Source organism: Salvelinus fontinalis, chromosome 37 (genome assembly GCF_029448725.1).
Source record: "Salvelinus fontinalis isolate EN_2023a chromosome 37, ASM2944872v1, whole genome shotgun sequence".
Taxonomy (NCBI): Eukaryota; Metazoa; Chordata; class Actinopteri; order Salmoniformes; family Salmonidae; genus Salvelinus; species Salvelinus fontinalis.
In genome coordinates, this window is record NC_074701.1 from 30,833,507 (window position 1) to 30,850,351 (window position 16,845).

Genomic DNA, 16,845 nt, shown 5'->3' on the forward strand with positions numbered 1-16,845 from the left:
ACAAAATTGGATCTCAGGAGCGCTTACAACCTGGTGCGTATCCGGGAGGGAGATGAGTGGAAGACGGCATTTAGTACCACCTCTGGACACTATGAGTACCTTGTCATGCCGTAGGGGTTGATGAATGCTCCATCAGTCTTTCAATCATTTGTAGACGAGATTTTCAGGGACCTGCACGGGCAGGGTGTAGAGGTGTATATAGATGGCATTCTAATAAAGCGTGTGTCCCTGGTGCGCAAGGTGCTTGGTCGACTGTTGGAGCATGACCTGTATGCCAAAGTCCGTCTCCTACCTAGGGTACCGCCTGTCCGCGACAGGGATGGAGATGGAGAAGGACCGCATTTCAGCCATGCGTAATTGGCCGACTCCAACCACGGTAAAGGAGGTGCAGCGGTTTTTAGGGTTTTCCAACTACTACCGGAGGTTTATCCGGGGCTTTGGTCAGGTAGTGGCTCCCATTACCCCCTTTGCTAAAGAGGGGACCGGTTTCTTGCCTGGTGGCACCGGTGGTATGGGAGGTGGACGCGGACATCAAGTGGGCGTTACGTACAGAGCCCACTCCCAACCAGTGTCCAGTTGGGCGTCTGTACATTCTGTCTGATGTCTGCGATCGTTTGATCTGTTGGGCTCACACATCACCCTCATCTGGTCATCATGGCATCGGTCGGACTGTGCGCTGTCTTAGTGGGAAGTACTGGTGGCCCAGTTTAGCTAAGGACGTGAGGGTTTATGTTTCCTCCTGCTCGGTGTGCGCCCGTGCAAAGCACCTAGACATCTGCCCAGAGGGAAATTATAACCCCTACCTGTTCCACAACGGCCGTGGTCACACCTATCGGTGGATTTTGTGATGGATCTTCCTCCGTCACAGGGAAACACCACGATCCTGGTTGATGTGGATCGGTTTTCTAAGTCCTGCCGTCTCCTTCCTTTGCCCGGTCTCCCTACGGCTCTACAGACTACGGAGGCCATGTTCACCCACGTCTTCCGGCACTACGGAGTGCCTGAGGATATAGTTTCTCGGGGTCCCCAGTTCACGTCTAGGGTCTGGAGGGCGTTTATGGAACGCCTGGGGGTCTCGGTCAGCCTCACCTCAGGTTTTCACCCCGAGAGTAACGGGCAGGTGGAGAGAGTTAACCAGGATGTGGGTAGGTTTCTGCGGTCCTATTGCCAGGACCGGCCGAGGGGAGTGGGCGGCTTTCATCCCCTGGGCAGAGATGGCCCAAAACTCCCTCCGCCACTCCTCCACTAACCTATCTCCTTTTCAATGTGTACTAGGTTATCAGCCGGTCCTGGCATCGTTCCATCAGAGCCAGATTGAAGCACCTGCGGTGGACGAATGGTTTTGATGCTCGGAAGAAACACGGGACACTGCCCATGTGCGCCTGCAACGGGCCATCAGGCGGCAGAAGGCGAGCGCCGACCGCCACCGCAGTGAGGCCAGGGTCTGGCTCTCAACCCGAAACCTACCCCTTCGCCTGCCCTGCCGGAAGCTGGGTCCGCGGTTTTGTGGGGCCATTTAAAGTCCTGAGGAGACTGAACGAGGTTTGTTTTCTTCTTATGGCTGCAGGGGCAGTATTGAGTAGCTTGGATGAAAGGTGCACAGAGGTGCCCATAGTAAACTGCCTGCTCCTCAGTCCCAGTTGCTAATATATGCATATTATTATTTGTATTGGATAGAAAACACTCTAAAGTTTCTAAAACGGTTTGAATTATGTATGTGAGTATAACAGAACTCATATGGCAGGCAAAAACCTGAGAAGTTCCACTTCCTGTTTGAATTTTTTCTGAGGTGGCAGATTTTCAACCAAGCTCTCATTGAAATTGCAGCGAGATATTGATGAGTTTTCACATCCTATGGCTTCCACTAGATGTCAACAGTCAATAGAACTTTGTCTGATGACTCTAATGTGAAGGGGGTCCGAAGGAGACAGGAATGAGTAATCACTGCCACGAGCTGACCATGCTTTCACATGCGCGTTCACATGAGGAGGACCTCCGTTCCACCGCTCATCTCAAGTCAATCTAATTATCCGGTTGGAACGTTGTATGATGATGTATGTTAACAACATTCTAAAGATTGATTCAGTACATCGTTTGACATGTTTCTACTGACTGTTACGGAACTTTTGGACATTTCGTCACGTTATAGTGGACGCGCTTTGTGACTTTGGAATTGTTTACCAAACACGCTAACCAAAGTAGCTAATTGAACATAAATAACGGACATTATCGAACAAATCAAGCATTTATTGTGGACCTGGGATTCCTAGGACTGCATTCTGATGAAGTTCATCAAAGGTAAGGAAACATTTATCATGTATTTTCTGGTTTTCTTTTGACCCCAACATGGCGGCTAATTTGGCTATTGTTGTCAGATTGTCTCAGATTGTTGCATGATTTGCTTTTTCCGTAAAGTTTTTTTTAAATCTGACACAGCGGTTGCATTAAGGAGAGGTATATCTATAATTCCATGTGCATAACTTGTATTATCATCTACATTTATGATGAGTATTTCTGTTGAAACGATGTGGCTATGGACAATCACTTGATGTTTTTGGAACTAGTGAATGTAACGCGCCAATCTAAACTCAGATTTTTTGTTATAAATATGAACTTTATCGAACAAAACATGCATGTATTGTGTAACATGAAGTCCTATGAGTGTCATCTGATGAAGATAATCAAAGGTTAGTGATTAATTTTATCTCTATTTCTGCTTTTTGTGAAAGCTATCTTTCGCTGGAAAAATGGCTGTGCTTATTATGGTTTGGTGGTGACCTAACATAATCGTTTGTAGTGCTTTCACTGAAAAGCATATTTGAAATCGGACACTTTGGTGAGATTAACAACAACAATTACATAAGACACATGTATGTTTAAGGAATTTTTATTATGTTTGTTATTATGTTGTTTGAATTTGGCGCCCTGCACTTTCACTGGCTGTTGTCATATCGATCCCGGTAGCGGGATGCAGCCATACGAAGTTATAGGTTACAGCTCCCTCCTGATTACCGTATTAACCCCTCGTTCCATGTGTCTCTCCTCAGGCCGGTGGCTGGTCCGCTCCAGCAGTCTGAGGTGCGGGAGGTTCCTCCACCCCCTCTGGACATCGAGGGGGCCCCGGCGTATACTGTGCGAGCCATTATGGACTCAAGGCGTCGGGCGAGGGGCCTTCAGTACGGTCCGGAGGAGAGATGCTGGATGCCGGTGGAGGACATCCTGGACCCTTCCTTACTGCAGGAATTTCACCGTCTCCACCCGGATCGTCCCGCGCCTCGTCCTCCGGGTCGTCCCCGAGGCCGGTGTCAAGGTCAAGGGGAGGTACTGTCACAACTTCCTCCGAAGTTGGTGTCTCTCCTTGTTCGGGCAGCGTTTGGCGGTCGACGTCACCGGCTTTCTAGCCTCCACCGATCTACATTTCTTTTTCCATTTGTTTTGTCTGTATTGTACACACCTGGTTCCCATGACTCCGCCTTACCCACATCACCTCTGACAGGCATCTTCCTTAATATTTGGAACCAAGGACTGATCACCCCAATCCACTAAAAGGGAGACAAATTTGACCCCAATAATTACCAGGGGATATGCGTCAACAGCAACCTTGGGAAAATCTTCAGCATTATCATTAACAGCCGACTTGTTTTCTCAGTGAAAACAATGTACTGAGAAAATGTCAAATTGGCTTTTACCAAATTACCGTACGACAGATCACGTATTCACCCTGCACACCTTAATTGACAAACAAACAAACCAAAACATAGGCAAAGACTTCTCATGCTTTGTTGATTTCTGCTAGACAAAGTGATGAAAAGTGGTGTTGGGGGAAAAACATACAACATTATAAAATCCATGTACACAAACAACAAGTGTGTGGTTAAAATTGTCAAAAAACTAAAACATTTATTTCCACAGGGCCGTGGGGTGAGACAGGGATGCAGCTTAAGCTCCACCCTCTCCAACATATATATCAACGGATTGATGTGGGCACTAGAACAGTTTGCAGCACCTGGCCTCACCCTACTAGAATCTGAAGTCAAATGTCTATTGTTTTCTGATGATCTGCGGCTTCTGTCACCAACCAAGAAGGGCCTACAGCAGCACCTAGATCTTCTGCACAGATTCTGTCAGACCTGGGCCCTGACTGTAAATATCAGTAAGACAAATATAATGGTGTTCCAAAAAACGACCACAAATACAAATTCCGTCTAGACACCGTTTCCCTAGAACACACTATACATACCTCAGCCGAAACATCCGCACCACAGGTAACTTCCACAAAGCTGTGAACGAGCTGAGAGACAAGGCAACAAGGGCCTTCTATGCCATCCAAAGGAACATCAAATTTGACATGCCGATTAGGATCTGGCTAAAAATACTCAGTTATCGAACCCCTTGCCCTTTATGGTTGTGAGGTCTGGGGTCCGCTCACCAACCAAGAATTCACAAAATGGGACAAACACCAAATTGAGATGCTGCATCCAGAATTCTGCAAATATATCCTCAGTGTACAACGTAAAACACAAAATAATGCATGTAGAGCAGAATTAGGCCGATACCCGCTAATGATCAAAATCCAGAAAAGAGATGTTAAATTCTACAACTACCTAAAAGCAAGCGATTCCCAAACCTTCCATAACAAATCCATCACCTACAGAACATTGAACCTGGAGAAGAGTCCCCTAAGCAAGCTGGTCCTGGGTCTCTGTTCACAAACACAAATAGACCCCACAGAGCCCCAGGACAGCAACACAATTAGACCTAACCAAATCATGAGAAAACAAAAAGAGATTTATTTGACACATTGGAAAGAATTTACAAAAAAACTGAGAAACTGGAATGATATTTGACCCTAAACAGAGAGTACACAGTGGCAGAATACCTGACCACTGTGACTGACCCAAAATTAAGTAAATCTTTGACGTAATCTTTGATGTACAGACTCAGTGGGCATAGCCTTGCTATTGAGAAAGGTAGCCGAAGGCAGACCTGGCTCTCAAGAGAAGACAGACTACGCCAACAAAATGAGGTGGAAACTGAGCTGCACTTCCTAACCTCCTGACAAATGTATGACCATATTAGAGACACATATTTCCATCAATTTACACAGACCCACAAAGAATTCGAAAAACAAATCCAATTTTGATAAACTCCCATATCTACTGGGTGAAATACCACAGTGGGCAATCACATTATCAAGATTTGTGACCTGTTGCCACAAGAAAGGGGCAACCAGTGAAGAACAAACACCATTGCAAATACAACCTATATTTGTGTTTATTTTTTTTCCCCTTTTGTACTTCATCTATTTGCACATCATTACAACACTGTATATAGACATATTCTTGTGGAATTTTTGTGAGTGTATTGTTTGCTGTTAATTTGAATCGTTTTTTTAACTTTTGTTGATTATCTATTCCACTTGCTTGGCAATGTTAACATATGTTTCCCATGCCAACAAAGTCCTTAAATTGAAATTAGAGAGAGAGAGAGAGGGGGAGAGAGAAAGAGAGAGAGAGAGATGGGGAGATGGTTGACCACTAGTGATAGAGAGAGATGGTTGACGACAGGGGATGGAGAGAGACGGTTTACCACAGAGGATAGAGTGAGATCTATATTATCTATTTCACTTGCTTTGGCAATGTAAACATATGTTTCCCATGCCAAAAAGCACTTTGAATTGAATTGAGAGATGGCTGACCACAGAGGATAGAAAATTCCGGCATTAATATGGAGTTGGTCCCCCTTATAACAGCCTCCACTCTTCTGGGAAGGCTTTTCACTAGATGCTGGAACATTGCTGCGGGGAATTGCTTCCATTCAGCCACAAGAGCATTAGTGAGGTCAGGCACTGATGTTGGGCGAAAAGATCTGGCTCGCAATCGATGTTTCAATTCATCCCAAAGGTGTATAATGGGGTTGAGGTCAGGGCTCTGTACAGGCCAGTCAAGTTCTTCCACACCGATCTGCTGATACAGGAAAGGGCCTTCCCCAAACTGTTTCCACAAATTTGGGAGGACAGAATTGTCTAGAACATCATTGTATGCTGTCGCATCATGCCAGAGAACGCGTTTCCACTGCTACATAGTCCAATAGCAGCGAGCTTTACACCACTCCAGCCAACGCTTTGCATTGTGCGTGGTGATCTTAGGCTTGTGTCCGGCTGCTCGGCCATGGAAACCCATGTCATGAAGCTCCCGACGAACAGTTCTTCTCCTGATGTTTGGAATTTGTTAGTGAGTGTTGCAACCAAGACGATTTTTACACTTCAGCACTCGGCATTCTCGTTCTGTGAGTTTGTGTGTCCTTCACGGCTGAGCCGTTGTTGCTCCTAGACATTTCCACTTCACAATAACAACACTGACAGTTGACCGGGGCAGCTCTAGCATGGCAGAAATTTGACAGACTGACTTGTTGGAAAGGTGGCATCCTATGACAGTGGCACGTTGAAAGTCACTGAGCTCTCCAGTAAGGCCATTCTACTGCCAATGTTTCTCTAAGGAGATTGTATGACTATGTGCCTGATTTTATACAACTGTCAGCAACTGGTGTGGCTGAAATTACCGAATCCACTTCTTTTAAGGGGTGTCCACATACTTTTGTATATATAGTGTATTAGGCTCCAGTCCATCAGTATATGAGTCTGTCTCTGTCTTTCACCTGATTGGTCTTCATTAAACTTCTGACAAAAGGGCTCACTTGGGCCAATCTCAGCCTAATGCCCATTGAACGTATCCTCTGATCACAGACTGTGGCTTTAATTGGTGTGGGAAGCTCTATCTCTGTGAATTACTACCTGACAACACAGGAACCCACTTTATTGGATTGCTGAGGCAAGGAGTTCTTCTTAATCTATTTGGTTGTTGTTTTATTGCTGGCTCGATACTGAGTGAATTGGATTCCTCTTAAAAACCATAATGGCAACATAGAGCGCAGGCAGGATTTGTGGCAATCATTGAACGTTGTTGTTGGCCTCTGTGGGGTGATCAGAGGCTTTCTGAACAGTGCAGATAGCAACAGTAAACTGAAGAATGCAGAATTATACTTTAAATAGACTATATTTTAGTTGACGTTTTCTTATTGAGCCGCACATAGTCAATTTCCCAAAACCTTTGACTGGTATGGAAATGTAGTATTGAATCTTCAATCATGATCACAGTTTCTGTATGGAATTTTTGGGAATATGGTTTTCCTTGTATAAGGGCTATTGATGTATTCTACAGAAGACTGTCTTGACACTGAATCCATACACACACACACACGCACACACTCATTACACCCTCTCATTAGCCCTCACAGGAAAATGGTTCTGATCTGTCTTTCCAGACAGCTAATATATTTCATGGAATTTTGTTATCTGGCTGCCTCTCTCTCGTCTCCTACCCCTGTCTCTGACTCTCCGACCTTCACCAATCAGAGGGAAGTTGAGCAGCCTCAAGTCGCCTCACATCTCCCTGTCCAGGTGTCTCAATTTAATCTGGGCTTCTGGAAGGAGAGTGGAACATACATTAGATTACAGTGGACAACTGGGCACTGGGTGCAGTCTTGATGGGGTGGTGATTGGGCATGCGTCCCAAATGGTACCATATTCCCTATACAGTGACGGAAAAAAGTATTTGATCCTCTGCTGATTTTGTACGTTTGCCCACTGACAAAGAAATGATCAGTCTATAATTTTAATGGTAGGTTTATTTGAACAGTGAGAGACAGAATAACAATAAAAAATCCAGAAAACGCATGTCAAAAATGTTATCAATTGATTTGCATTTTAATGAGGGAAAGAAGTATTTGACCCCTCTGCAAAACATGACTTAGTACTTGGTGGCAAAACCCTTGTTGGCAATCACTGAGGTCAGACGTTTCTTGTAGTTGGCCACCAGGTTTGCACACATCTCAGGAGGGATTTTGTCCCACTCCTCTTTGCAGATCTTCTCCAAGTCATTAAGGTTTCGAGGCTGACGTTTGGCAACTCTAACCTTCAGCTCCCTCCACAGATTTTCTATGGGATTAAGGTCTGGAGACTGGCTAGGCCACTCCAGGACCTTAACGTGCTTCTTCTTGAGCCACTCCTTTGTTGCCTTGGCCGTATGTTTTGGGTCATTGTCATGCTGGAATACCCATCCACGACCCATTTTCAATGCCCTGGCTGAGGGAAGGAAGTTCTCACCCAAGATTTGACGGTACATGGCCCCGTCCATCGTCCCTTTGATGCGGTGAAGTTGTCCTGTCCCCTTAGCAAAAAAACACCCCCAAAGCATAATGTTTCCAACTCCATGTTTGACGGTGGGGATGGTGTTCTTGGGGTCATAGACAGCATTCCTCCTCCTCCAAACACGGTGAGTTGAGTTGATGCCAAAGAGCTCCATTTTGGTCTCATCTGACCACAACACTTTCACCCAGTTGTCCTCTGAATCATTCAGATGTTCATTGGCAAACTTCAGACGGGCATGTATATGTGCTTTCTTGAGCAGGGGGACCTTGCGTGTGCTGCAGGATTTCAGTCCTTCACGGCATAGTGTGTTACCAATTGTTTTCTTGGTGACTATGGTCCCAGCTGCCTTGAGATCATTGACAAGATCCTCCCGTGTAGTTCTGGGCTGATTCCTCACCGTTCTCATGATCATTTCAACTCCACGAGGTGCGATCTTGCATGGAGCCCCAGGCCGAGGGAGATTGACAGTTCTTTTGTGTTTCTTCCATTTGCGAATAATCGCACCAACTGTTGTCACCTTCTCACCAAGCTGCTTGGCGATGGTCTTATAGCCCATTCCAGTCTTGTGTAGATCTACAATCTTGTCCCTGACATCCTTGGAAAGCCCTTTGGTCTTGGCCATGGTGGAGAGTTTGGAATCTGATTGGTTGATTGCTTCTGTGGACAAGTGTCTTTTATACAGGTAACAAGCTGAGATTATGAGCACTCCCTTTAAGAGTGTGCTCCTAATCTCAGCTCGTTACCTGTATAAAAGACACCTGGGAGCCAGAAATCTTTCTGATTTCTCCCTCATTAAAATGCAAATAAATGTATAACATTTTTTCTGGATTTTTTATTGTTATTCTGTCTCTCACTGTTCAAATAAACCTACCATTAAAATTATAGTCTGATCATTTCTTTGTCAGTGGGCAAACGTACAAAATCAGCAGGGGATCAAATACTTTTTCCCCTCACTGTATAATGCCCAGGTAAAAAGTAGTGCACTACATAGGGGATATGGTGCCATTTGGGATAAACACTGTGCCTCCAACCCTCTGTTCTGCCAATAAATGAATGCCCGCATGAACACTTTGTCCTGCTTGGGATTGATCTGACCCACTTAGGTGACTATATGCCTTGATATGTCTGGGATGAGACAATCACTGTCTCAGTCCTAAATGGCACCCTATTCCGTATTTAGTGTACTACTTTTGATCAAGGCCATTAGGGATCTAGTCAAAATGTGTGCACTATGTAGTGAATAGGGTGCCATTTGGGACGCAGGCACTGTATTCAATTATCAAGACTGAGCGACATCATTCCCGTCCGAACGTGAAGCTTCACCTGGCATCACTATCATCAACCATCATCTAGCTCAGTTCAGGAGCATGAGATTGATGATCTACTGAAGGAGTCCTGCTCTAGGACCTAGGCTATGACAATGTCATCCTTTGTACTGTTATGTGTTCTACTGTATGTGTAACCAGTATGCCTAGTAAACTGGCAGTACTGTGTAGCCTAGGACTACTATTTTTTAACCATTTAAGAGGACCACAAAGGAAATATGTTTTTTAAAACATTTTTGTGTCATCCTCAATGATTGTATTGTTTGCGAAATTGTCAAATAAATACATAAATACATCCTATCTAGCTACACTGAGTGTACAAAACATTAGGAACGGGTCTTTCCGTGACAGACTGACCAGGTGAATCCAGGTGAAAGCTATGATCCCTTATTGATGTCACTTGTTAAATCCACTTCAATCAGTGTATATGAAAGGGAGGAGACAGGTTAAAGGATTTTAAAGCCTTGAGACAATTGAAATATGGATTTTGTATGTGTGCCATTCAGAGGGTGAATGGGCAAAACAAAAGATTTAAGTGCCTTTCAACGAGGTATGGTAGTAGGTGCCAGGAGCACCAGTTTGAGTGTGTCAAGAACTGCAACGCTGCTGGGTTTTTCACACTCAACAGGTTCCTTTGTGCATCAAGAATGGTGCACCACCCAAAGGACATCCAGCCAACTTGACACAACTGTGGGAAGCTTTGGAGTCAACATGGGCCAGCATCCCTGTGGAACGCTTTTGACACCTTGTAGCGTTCATGCCCAGGCGATTTGAGGCGGTTCAGGGGGTGCAACTCAATATTAGGAAGGTGCTCCTAATGTTTTGTACACTCAGTGTATATCGACCATGCCTTCTTTCAAAAATATTGTCATTGAAATAATAGGAAAATATGGGTGCTGTTTTAAGTGAACAATGTATAGATGCTTTATAGAGCCTTCATTCGCATTTATAAGCAAAGTCGTACTTTAATCTGGTGCTTTGCCAAATGAGGGATAACTCTTTTGTTAATCTTTGTATAACAAGGAATGCCATTTCGCAAGCAATATCAAGGCTTTATCAAATCAAAGTTTATTGTTTACGTACACAGTTTTGCAGAAGTTACCGCAGGTGCAGCGAAATGCTAATGTTTCTAGCTCCAACAGTGCAGCAATATCTAGCAATACAATAATACACACATAATTCCCCCTCCCCCAAAAATAACAAGAAATTAAGACATCAGAATTAGCCTTTATGAAGGTTATTAAATGTTATAAATGGTTTATGAAGGCTATTAAGGGTTATAAATAGTTTATGAAGACTATTAAGGGTTATAAATGGTTTATGAAGGCTATTAAGCCTTTAAAGGTATTGTTCATTAAAGTGGGCTTTAAAACGCACTTACTCATAGTTGGAGTGAGTTGAAAGTGAATCCAATTGTCTGTTTGATGTTAGTGTGTCACCTCTCTGTGTCAGTGACAGAGAGGAAGGGATTATCTAGAGGCCTCAGAGCAGTCACACTAACATCAAACAGACAATTGGATTAACTTTCAACTGGCTCCCTGGGAGTGAGTGCGTGTTTGTGACTGGGCCGGGCCAGTTTGAGTCACGAGTCAAGCACGGCTCACTTCTTCATAAATGTTAGATATTTGTCAGACTGACGCTAGACACAATCACGTGATGATAAATATTCTGTTCTCAATTCCCTTTTCAAATGGACAAAATAGTGTAGAACATTGAGTCTATTTTCATTTTCAGCATGTATAAAATGGGAGGAGATAAATCACATTGAAATTAAAATCCTCCTGTCATCTTGTTCATGAAACTTTGGCTTTGCACTAAATCCACAGAAACATATGAAATGCTGGGGCAAGATACTGTCATGATCTCTCCTTCCCTTCCTCTCTCTGAACACCTGCTGAAGTCGAAACATGTAGGGCTCTGGAGACAAAGGGATGGCCGATGATGACAAACAATTAAAAGTAACAGCAAAACAGATTCAAATTCTTAATTTATTTCACCGGTAGTTGTCCTTTTTAATTTCAATCATTCAATCTCATTTATTTTATAAAGTTATTTTTACATCAGCTTTTGTCACAAAGTGCTATACAGATACCCAGCCTAAAATCCCAAAGAGCAGATGCAGATGCAGAAGCACAGTGGCTAAGAAAAACTCCCTAAAAAAGTCAGGAACTTAGGAAGAAACCAAGAGAGGAATCAGGTTATCAGGGTTGTGCCTGGTGGGGGACCTCTTCTAGCTGTGCCTTGTGGGGGACCTCTTCTAGCTGTGCCTGGTGGGGGACCTCTTCTAGCTGTGCCTGTTGGGGGACCTCTTCTAGCTGTGCCTGGTGGGGGACCTCTTCTAGCTGTGCCTTGTGGGGGACCCCTTCTAGCTGTGCCTGGTGGGGGACCTCTTCTAGCTGTGCCTGGTGGGGGACCTCTTCTAGCTGTGCCTGGTGGGGGACCTCTTCTAGCTGTGCCTGGTGGGGGACCTCTTCTAGCTGTGCCTGGTGGGGGACCTCTTCTAGCTGTGCCTGGTGGGGACCTCTTCTAGCTGTGCCTGGTGGGGGACCTCTTCTAGCTGTGCCTTGTGGGGGACCCCTTCTAGCTGTGCCTGGTGGGGGACCTCTTCTAGCTGTGCCTGTTGGGGGACCTCTTCTAGCTGTGCCTGGTGGGGGACCTCTTCTAGCTGTGCCTGGTGGGGGACCTCTTCTAGCTGTGCCTGGTGGGGGACCTCTTCTAGCTGTGCCTGGTGGGGGACCTCTTCTAGCTGTGCCTGGTGGGGGACCTCTTCTAGCTGTGCCTGGTGGGGACCTCTTCTAGCTGTGCCTGGTGGGGGACCTCTTCTAGCTGTGCCTGGTGGGGGACCTCTTCTAGCTGTGCCTGGTGGGGGACCTCTTCTAGCTGGGCCTGGTGGAGGACCCCTTCTAGCTGTGCCTGGTGGGGGACCTCTTCTAGCTGGGCCTGGTGGGGACCTCTTCTAGCTGGGCCTGGTGGGGGACCTCTTCTAGCTGGGCCTGGTGGGGGACCTCTTCTAGCTGTGCCTGGTGGGGACCTCTTCTAGCTGTGCCTGGTGGGGGACCTCTTCTAGCTGTGCCTGGTGGGGACCTCTTCTAGCTGTGCCTGGTGGGGGACCTCTTCTAGCTGTGCCTGGTGGGGGACCTCTTCTAGCTGTGCCTGGTGGGGACCTCTTCTAGCTGTGCCTGGTGGGGGACCTCTTCTAGCTGTGCCTGGTGGGGACCTCTTCTAGCTGTGCCTGGTGGGGGACCTCTTCTAGCCGTGCCTGGTGGGGGACCTCTTCTAGCTGTGCCTGGTGGGGGACCTCTTCTAGCTGTGCCTGGTGGGGCACCTCTTCTAGCCGTGCCTGGTGGGGGACCTCTTCTAGCCGTGCCTGGTGGGGGACCTCTTCTAGCTGTGCCTGGTGGGGGACCTCTTCTAGCTGTGCCTGGTGGGGGACCTCTTCTAGCCGTGCCTGGTGGGGGACCTCTTCTAGCTGTGCCTGGTGGAGGTTTTCAATGCACTGACATGGTATCTGAATTGGTAACAACATTTTTGTCTCAGTGGTTTCCTCACCCTCCTATCTCCTTATTGTGAATACTTATTTTTTTCCAGACAATTTGACGTGGGGCTGTATCACTAGCTCACCAGGTGAGACTCAAATACTCAACATTTCCTATAAATGTGTATCATCATTTTAATTGGAAAAATCTCTATAGACAAATTAATAGTAATTTTGTTAGAAGTGTTATACAACAAGATTGAAATGTGTGTAGAAATTTGATAACATAGAATTTTAAAAAATGCAACAAAAACAAAATAGATGGTTTCGATGCCCCCCTGCAACAACAGCCTGTTTCAAATTAACATAATGCATGTTTGTAAAGGTGGGAAAGTGGATTGGAAAAACTGTGGCAAGAAACGCAAGTGGGTGTCTTTCAATACTTTTCATTCATTCTCACCTATTCCTTCTCTTCAGTTTGCACTGTACTCATGTCTGAACAGCGACTGCAGGCCTCAGGATAGGATCTGTAAAACACTGATAACCAACCTGTGTTCAATTACTTAGTATCTCTGTAATTGTTTTTAAAATCTGTATATATATTATCTAAATTATTTTATATTTTTTGTCAAATCAACCACTTGAACCACAGATTTTAAAAACAATTACCTTGTGGGTACTCACCCGTATGCCGGACTCCACGAGTCATGAGCTTGGTTTGAAAAGATTGACATACATGTACATACCCAGTGGTGGAAAAAGTACCCAATTGTCATACTAGAGTAAAAGTAAAGATAACTTAAAACCTTTTACTGCTGTGGACTAAATCAGGGTAACACAGAGTGATTCTTGGTAGTCTTAAATAAATCTATTTTGAAACAAAGTATACACCTCACACACATGGTTATGGACTTTAAAAAAAGAAGACACCTGTAACATGTCAGATATATATTCAATTTTGAGTTTGCATCCCAATATTACACTTTATATACATCCCAGATGACTGAAATATAACAAAACCGTTTGATATAGAAACACCAGATTTTCTGCGTTATTTTTTTATTAGGAAATTCTGGAAATATTAATAACATTCCACCCATGAGGCCACTAGGGGGCGCTTTTGTTATTCGACTGCAGGAAATGGTTTTAACAGAAAATGACTCAAGTAAAAGTGAAAGTCACCCAGTAAAATACTACTTGAGTAAAAGTCTAAAAATATTTGGTTTTAAATATACTTAAGTATGAAAAGTAATACTTTCAAATTGGACCATTTTCCTGTTTTTCTAAGCATTCAAAATGTAGGAAGTACTTTTGGGTGTCAGGGAAAACGTACGGAGTAAAAAGTACATTATTTTCTTTGGGAATGTAGTGAAGTAAAAAATTGACAAAAATAAATTGTAAAGTGAGGTACATATACCCTCAAAAACCTACTTAATTAGTACTTTAAAGTATTTTTACCTAAGTACTTTACACCTCTGCACATACCTTACATGAGATACATTTTCACATTGAAAGTTCTGAATCAGTGGCAAGCTTCTTTTTTCCACACACAACAAATCACCATAGAAATACTGTGTGTGCTTGTACATTTGAGAAACGTTGTTTGAATTCATAATGCATTCATTTATTATACTCCCTGTGAGTACATTCATTGTTGCATTTTCAAGAGCTCAATGAAATTCTCTGTACAAAACAACACCGTCATTACTACCTACATAGGCTTGTGCCAATGTCGCTCTCCAGCGAACAAAAGATGTTTGATCCCCTGCTGTATTTGCATATAGTCATTATTACGCCGTGTAGTGCCATCGCAGGTGAACCACTTGTATGACATATTTTTGTGTTGTTTGCTTTGTGTGAAAAATGCCCAATTCTTTGAATATGCGCATATGAAACAGATGCATAATGAATGTGTGTTCATTTCTACTGTCAGCTTTTCAGTGTTTATAATGATGGACAACAAGCTCTGAATGTGTTAGTTTGGGCTCCATGCTCTGGTCTAGTGAATAGGTTTAGATAAAGGTTCCTCAACGTTGGTTCGCAAACCATCATACCAGGTCAGACACCTGCTATAATGTCCCCATAGAATAGATCCATCAGCCTAAACTCTACGGGCTAGTTTCCTGGACCCAGGGTAAGCCTCGTCCTGGACTGGCATATATGTTCAATTGGAGGTCTCGATTGAAAGGTGTTTTTTAGTGCAGCAATAGACTTATTCTGTGTCCTGGAAACCGGCCCTAAGGGCAAAGTGTTTTTCTGTCTAAGAGTAGGCTTAATCTAGGTCTGGGCCTGCATATGTAAGAACTTAATTTGATCACCCTGTTGCAAGAACTTTCTTGCAATGCAGGAAATGTAAAACTTGATTGTCCCTTCCGAAAAATTTAGCAAACCGCTATAAAAATGTCCATTAATTATAATTCACATAATTATTCACATTTCCTTTGCTGCAGGATAATTTTCCTGCTGTAGCAAACTAGCTAAAATTAAGATCCTACATCTGTACATAATGACAGATTTAGTACATGTAAAAGATTTCCTGCCCAATTCAATCAAAATCAATGACTAGATAAAGCATTCTTGTGCTGTAAGAATGCAACCATGGTCTCTGCCATCACATAAAATACTTAGTATTACATAACTACTATAGGTTAAATGCTTTGAACACTTGAAATAGCACTATATAAACTCTATCCATGACCATCATTATTATCCATGTGTCACGCTTGTCATAAAGATTGGATCAAGGCGCAGCATGGCATGTTTCCATCCTTTTATTTGGAATAGAAAACTCCAATGGAAAAAACAATAAAACGAACAAACAAAAACATGAAGCTCAAAATAGTGCTCACAGGCAACTATACCTAGACAAGATCCCACAAAGCAAAACTGGGGAAATGGCTACCTAAATATGATCCCCAATCAGAGACAACGATAAACAGCTGACTCTGATTGGGAATCATATCCCCTAGATAACCCACCCTTGATCACACCCCGACCTAACCAACATAGAGAATAAACAGCTCTCTATGGTCAGGGCGTGTGTCACGTTCCTGACCTGTTTTCTGTTGTTTTGTATGTGTTTAGTTGGTCAGGACGTGAGCTGGGTGGGAATTCTATGTTGTGTGTCTAGTTTGTCTGTTTCTATGTCAGCCTAGTGTGGGTTCTCAATCAGAGGCAGATGGTAGTCGTTGTCTCTGATTGAGACTCATATATAGGAGGCTTGTTTTGTGTTGGGATTTTGTGGGTGTTTGTTACCTGTCTCTGTGTTTGTGTTCTGCACCAGATAGGTCTGTATCGGTTTTGCACGTTTGTTATTTTGTATGTTGTTTGTAGTGTTTCACTTGTGTTTGTATTAAACATGTTTAACACTAGCCGCGCTGCATTTTGGTCCTCTCCTTCACCCCTGGAAGAAAACCTTTACAGAAACACCCACCAAACCCGGACCAAGCAGCGTGGCTACGGGCAGCGACAGCAGGAGCAGAGAAAGGAGGAATGGACATGGGAAGACGTTTTGGACGGCAAGGGTTGCTACACATGGAAGGAGATCCAGCTCGATACACCACGCACCAGGCTTCCAGTGCATCGCCAGAGCCCTGTTCCTCCTCCTCCCCGCACTCTCCCTGAGGTGCGTGCCCTCAGCCCGGTACCTCCAGTTCCGGCACCACGCATCAGGCCTATAGTGCGTCTCAGCCGGCCAGAGTCTGCCGTCTGCCCAGCGGTGCCTGAACTGCCCGTCTGCCCAGCGGCGCCTGAACTGCCCGTCTGCCCAACGCCGTCTGAACTGTCCGTCTGCCCAGCGCCGTCTGAGCCGTCCGTCCGCCCAGCGCCGTCTGAGC

The 16,845-nt window shown here is 44.5% G+C and overlaps 1 pseudogene; it reads left to right on the forward strand.

The window, feature by feature from the left end:
• The window catches only part of LOC129835992 (protein-cysteine N-palmitoyltransferase HHAT-like), a 74,100-nt pseudogene that overhangs the window by 50,505 nt on the left and 6,750 nt on the right, over positions 1 to 16,845 (forward strand).